At 44.6% G+C, this 6,752-nt stretch overlaps 1 long non-coding RNA gene across 1 annotated transcript; it reads right to left on the minus strand.

Moving 5' to 3' along the window:
- Nucleotides 1–525: 525 nt before the first annotated feature.
- On the minus strand, nucleotides 526–4,624 carry LOC125526794. The gene is made up of 2 exons (XR_007291885.1): nucleotides 4,351–4,624; nucleotides 526–772 (listed from the first exon to the last, which is right to left on the minus strand). It is a non-coding gene; the product is annotated as an uncharacterized LOC125526794 (long non-coding RNA).
- Nucleotides 4,625–6,752: the final 2,128 nt, after the last annotated feature.

Genomic DNA, 6,752 nt, shown 5'->3' on the forward strand with positions numbered 1-6,752 from the left:
TTCTGTGGTAAATGCAAATAATGCCTTGATTGCAGTTCTACTACCCGATTGATAACAAAACCAATTAATAGAAGTACTAAAACTCATACTGTATGCAGAAACATTGACCTATGCTTCTCACTTTTTATCTAAAACCATATCTACGTGGTGATCCTAACACAATGTTCTTCTGCATGCATGCATGAGGTGTGATGGCGTTCTCCCTTCCAGTCATCTGCATAATATGTGCATGTGGTGATCCTAACACAATGTTCTTATGCATGCATGCATGAGGTGTGATGGCGTTCTGCCATCCAGTCATCTGCATAATTACTGCAACCAAAGGAGGTATGATCATATCTTTGTTGAATTTCCTTCCACAATGTTTGCTTCGTTGGTTGTACTTCACACACAATTTTAGAAAGCACCTGCATCATTAGTAGATGCTCTAAAGCAAGTGACAGATGTTGAGTTAATGCAAAAGAGTGATTCCACACTATGCAATCAACAACGAAAAGCTGAGGGATTCCACACTTCACAATCACATAACAGAAACAAGCCAGATTATCCACACCAAAGTTTATCCATAGCTCATTTGAAATAGCCACAAACCTGTCCCATACCCAGTTCGGCTAATAACCAATGTGCTTATGCATTACAGATTGTTCTCCTACTCGCTACTTAAGATTTTTTTTTGCAATTATGGAAATCTAGTCGGATTGATTCAGGCATCTCCTATGCACTAGCCTTCGGCTTTATGATGGATGCTGACATGGTCCTCCTAGATTTTAACCTGTTGAAAAAGTAAACATTTATATGTTAGAATAACAGCTTTGATCATATACATACACAAGTATTTCCAATAAAAGATTTTTTATATTTAATTATGCATGAGTTTTTTTGGGTATCAACAGTTAGGCATTAGGTCCTCGTTAACAGAGTCCAGTTATAAATGGATCATGGGCCCAATGTTCAAGAAAGCGGTAAGCGTAAGCGGAGCGGAAGGCCACAACTTAGAGCAATGGCCGCTTAACCGCAGCTTAACCCAGATTAAGCGTTTTTTTATAAATTGGACAGAATTTGGCTGTTTTCAATAATATGCAGAAGAAAACATGTAACATAGACATAAGTAACTGAAAATCTGAAATAGCATATAATGTTGAGGTTCAGTGGTTCACACACCATAACAAATAGGTAAATAACACATAAGGATAAGATCCATTGGTTCACACAGCAAGCAAAAGTGCATAATATTGTATTAGAATGAGCATATAAGATAAATAGCAGCAGCCAAGCAGCAGCTGCAGCAGCAGCCAGGATGAGGAGCTGAGCTGGTAGTAGTGGGTGTCCAGGAGGAGGAGGAGGAGCTGCCGGTGTCCAGATCCAGTAGCTGCTGCCGAGGAGGAAGAACGGCAGAGGAGCCGCTGCTGGATGCAGAGCAGAAACAGCCGCCACAATGCTCTCTTCTTTCCCCTCCTGGAAACCTAGCAACCCTAGCCGAACAGGCCCTTTTGGGCCAGGCCTTATACCCCCCCTTTCCCCTCCCGCTTGTGGGCTATTTCAGCTCCCGTCTGACCTTTGGGCCCGCCTTCTTCACTCTTCTGCCGCTTAAGCGCGCGCAGCGAACGCTCAGCCAGCGCTTAGCGCTTAACCGATTGCTAAATCATGCTTTTTTCCTCTCAATGCTAAAAGTTGCGCCTAGGCCAAAAGCAAAGCGTTTAGCTGTCGCTCAACGCTTAAGCGACACTTAAAAACGCTTTCTTGAACACTGCATGGGCCCCTCCTGGAGCATCAGTGGACCCACAATTACCCCAACCTGGTAATATTGTTAGGCCGCCACCTCCTTCTAAGTGCAAACACCCAACCTAACCGGCTAAAACTTCTTAGGCCAGCAGAACCTCGAAATGCACCCCCTAACAGAATTCCATTATAAATGGATCATGTCCCCCTCCTGGAGCATCATTGGACCCACAATTTCCTCAACCTGGTAATGTTATTTGGCCGCAAACCTCCAAGGGCAGACTCCCCACCCAACCAGCTAAACCCAAAAGGCCAGCAGAACTTCCAAGTGCAAACACCCCACCCAACCTCAGGGAGTTGTGCCAAGTGCAAACACCCCACCCAACCTCAGGGAGTTGTGTACAGTAAATCTATCAGCCTGTTGGTTCAGTGGCAAGCATAGTGCAAGTCCATGCATTGGACTTCACAGTTTCCAAGCTCCAGTCAGAGGTGCTTCTCCATAGGTGAAAGGTGAACCTTGGTACCGTGAGAAGACCAACATAGAGTTACACCGGTCATTATGACATCTGTAAAGGCAAACTCAACAGATCTAAACATTCTGTCATCTCATCAGAACTACACAGGTGAAAGGTGATCCATTCCCTAATGTTTTGCGGGTCCTTTCTCTGCAACCAACACAAAATTCATCTTCCCCCAATGTTCCAAATGGCTCGCCCAGTTCTAAAGCCCATGGCCCTGCTTGCTGGACCTCACCCCCTCCCCCAATAAAAAGAAAGCTAATGCAGCCTGGCTGGTCCCCATGCCATCGCTGCTTTTTCATACTAGCCATGTGCCACCAAGCCAGCTAGCTCCTAGACAAAACCAGTTTAATAGCATACCAAGAACTCTAGGACCATTGAGTGCTAATGTTTAATAGCAGTTCGAGGGCTCATGGCGCAAGATCACTCAAGCAGACTCGCAACAAGTGTACTTGAAATGTTGGAAATAGTAAACATGCTACGAAATATAGGATTGTAATGTGAAGTATGCAGTGAATCTACGAAAGATAGGAAGATGGACCATCACTAGCGAGGAGGCAAGGAATCTACTTTAACTTGCCCAGAGATTGTGTTTCTTTGTTTACTAAAGCTCCCTCCAGATACTGTGACTGTTGCATGTGTGCTTGTGAACTCAGTACATTCCAGTAACCTAAGCAAATACAGTGGTTGATAAGACAGTCTTTCTTAAGCCTTGGTAGTTTGGAGATGACAATAAAAGTATGTCTACAATGGGTTATCTCTTAGCTTTATCTTCAATAACTAGCTATTCCTAAAATCATGGTGAGATATATTCTGCCAAGAGATCATATCTTAAATAAGAGAAGACAAACCTTTTCTTATGAATTTCTCTCTCCACCTCAACGTTTATCCTACGTGGCACTCCTAAGATAGCACCATTGTACATGCCCTGATAATTTAACCCGGTGATTGTGGGACGCTGTCTGAAGTCATGTTTTAGCACTGGTATACATATTGAATATCTGTGCATAATTGTCAAATGTGTGTGCTCATTTCTTACATTTTTCATCTGTAGGGGGACATGGGAGTCAAGATAGACACACTATTGACCCCTTCTGTAGAGGAAAGAGTTCAAGCCTATGTTCTGAAGCTGAAATTAATGCTGGAAGTTCTAGCAGCTGTTCTCTACCCTGTACTCCTGTAATTGGGTAATCTTATTGTTCTCTTCCTACACCAATACAAGTGCCTCGTATGAACCGGGAACTCCAAAACTGTTCTACATCTGTGAAGCAAGTGGTCAATGACACCGATAAATCAGGATTGGAGGTGAGGCTCCCTTAAATGAACAAATTACCACACAAGTACTGTACCCTGAACGCATGTGCGTGATACTGTACCTGTCCATCAACAATATATGTTTATGTTGCCTATCTTCCATCAGGCCCTGACTGTTAACATCAAGAGTACGATCCTGTTCAGGGTAATGCTACTAGTGATTTGGAAAGTTACAAGGTGAATTCGGGAAGCTGTCTGGAAGTACCGCAAAAACATGCGCGTCAGTGTTGTTCTACAACGCATTCTAGGGAGTTGTGGTCAATACCGTTATAAGCTCTAGTGAAGTACTCCCTCCGTCCGGAAATACTTGTCTTAGAAATGGATAAAATGGATGTATCTATAACTAAAATAAGTCTAGATACAACCATTTCTAGGACAAGTATTTTTGGATGGAGGGGGTAATTGCCATTCTAATTTGTCTACCGGGATCATGTTTTCAGTTTTGACTGAAATAATTATTCTAACTAAAACCTCACTCTGTTTTGATGCTGAAATCTTGGTGTACGCTTGGTCTGGTGGGTTCTCTGTTTCAGTGAGGTGAGTACTAGGATGTGGGATGCCATGGATGCTTGGATCTGGTGGATACTCTGTTTCAGTTGGTACTAGGATGTGGGATGCCTCGAATCGGATCTGAACGCAGGCAGTACATATGTCACTTTCCCAATTCCTACCCAATTACTCCAGAAATAGATTTCTAATTTGGGGATAAATTGGGAAGACTTGCTGATATAGGAAAAAAAGAGGACTACTAAGATCTGAGGCCGATACGGGAAAAAAGAGAGGAGAGGTGATCTGATACCTTTGTCGGATTATTTACGGCCAGCCGTCTGCTGGTTGGTGGCCCTCCGCTTGTTCTTGCCGGCGCTGGAAGCTAGCTCCGCGTCCCGGTCATCCTTTTCTTTCTTGGCTCTCTCCCGGGCAGCCTGGTTTTTAGATCTGAAACAGCGGCGGCGCTGGGCGTGTTTTGTATTAGTACGTACGCGAGGGATAGGGTAGACAGGTTGTTATTTTAATCAGGCTTGGGTATTTAGGTCATTTCTAACTGATCCCCAATAACCTATTAGAAGAGTAAAAACTTGATTTTAACTGTGATCTAACGGATCCTCAATCGGCGTTAGTGGAGGATAAATTATCCCCAGCCGTGGCTCACCTCCCAATTTTCACTCCACCGCTCAGCGGTCGAGTAAAAAGAAAAATCAAATTCGCCTCTTTCACTCCGCCTCCTCTGCCTCTTCTCCTCCCCGTACCCGTCGTCGGCGATTCCTCCCCGCCGTTCCTCAATGCCCCCAACCCTCAATGGCTGGATCCCATCGCCGGGCACGCCAAACGACCGGTTGCGGTGGCATGAAACATCATTTATTTCTGACCTCCGGTAAAACAGCCGCCATTTCTTCATACGAACTTGGAATTTGATGTTGGCATGTTGGATTTGTATGAATGACGCCGATTCATTCCTGGTTTTAGATCTTGATTTGGAGCACTTTGAAAAAAGTCACTTTTTCCGACCTCCGGAATGGCTCAGTCTGGTCCCTAGTTGACTCCATATTGAATCCATCCTTAGTCCTTTCATCGTGCTTGGTCATAGGTTGCTCCAAAACATCTGTAGACACAAGAAAAGAAAGAAAACTAATAAAGACCAAATAAAACACGAAATGTGAAATTCTCACGAAGGGAAGTGTAAATACCGGTAAACATGCATAATAGATAATTATTTGGTTCAATGGGACATATGCAACAAACGAGCTTTAAAATGTGTAAATAATAGAGCCATCAGTGCCACAATAGCTTCGCCACTAATGAAGTTCCCTGGGTCCGACCAGGTAGGTGAAAGTATTAAATGCTTGGTGAAGTGTCGTCATCTTCCAGCTTTCGGAAATGTACGTCTGTCTGGTCACCTCCGCCCATGATGCCATTTATGTGGGGCATGCCATGCCTCTGTATGGGTGTGCGCAATGCATCGAGGTGAGGGGGGGGGCGATTCACCCCTTGCATCTTGTCCATCTTCTGTCACGTGCTCACCTGCCGTGTGGCTCAAAGGCTTTGCGTACGCAGAACAGCCACGCCACGTGTGGGTGAGGTGATAGCTTGCTGTCGAAGGCTTGATGAGTGCGGGCCACCTGGGGACGATTGTTGCCTGACGAGGTTGTTCCCGGGTCTTGGTCGACGGGTGTTATTGTCGAGTAGTTCGATCTTGTTTCCTCTATGCCTCGGGTGGGCTTAGATGACAACTATGGAGATCTTTGAATAAAGATCTGCAAGCCACCATAGAGCCTGGCTCCTTTCTGGAGAAGTTTGTGGATGTATCAAAGATCTGCATGCCACCACTGTACGTTATACATCTCTACACATGGTTAATCTTAATCTCTAGAGGGGGGATATGTGCTTTAAAATAATTACAGTTTAGGATTGAACAAATGCGGAATAAAACTAGTGTTAATTTGTCAAGCACAAAACCTAAAGGCAACTAAGGCTCACCTATGTGCACCAACAACTTATGCTAAATAAGATAAACAACTAAGTGATAGCAAGATACATAACATGAAACACTATGGCCTATCACAAAAGTAAGGTGCATAAGAAAAGGGCTCGGGTAAGAGATAACTGAGGCCATGCGGAGACGACAATGTATCCCGAAGTTCCATTACCTTTGGATGCTAATCTCCATTTGGAGTGGCCGTGGAGGCACAATGCCCCCAACCACTGTGCCACCATAATCCTCACGCGTCGCACAATACAAGAATGCCATGATTCCTAAGGGACCCTTGAGGGGTCACCTAACATGTACAAATGGCAACCCTTGGGGCGTCACCGACCCGTACAAATTGCTCTCTCCACAACTTAATGGAGTCCAAAGCTTTTTCCAAAGCATTACAACCACAATGATTGAGGCTTTTGCCAACACCAACCGTCTTGGGAACCAAAGCACCAAGAGGAACAAGCTCTAGGGTGCCCAAACACCCAAGAGTAATAAGCTTCTCAAACTTTCAGTTCCACGTATCACCGTGGAGAACTCAAATCTGTGCACCAATGCAATGGCGAGGGCCACCACAGAGTGCTCCAAAGGTCAACAATGTGGGTGGGTGGGGACTTGCAAGAGATTAGGATTGAAGGTGGAAGAAGCGGGTGATGTTTGGGAAACGTAGCATGCAAATTTCAAAAAAATTCCTAACGCTCATGCAAAGATCTAATCTAGGAGATGCA

Source organism: Triticum urartu, unplaced genomic scaffold (genome assembly GCF_003073215.2).
Source record: "Triticum urartu cultivar G1812 unplaced genomic scaffold, Tu2.1 TuUngrouped_contig_19, whole genome shotgun sequence".
NCBI lineage: Eukaryota > Viridiplantae > Streptophyta > Magnoliopsida > Poales > Poaceae > Triticum > Triticum urartu.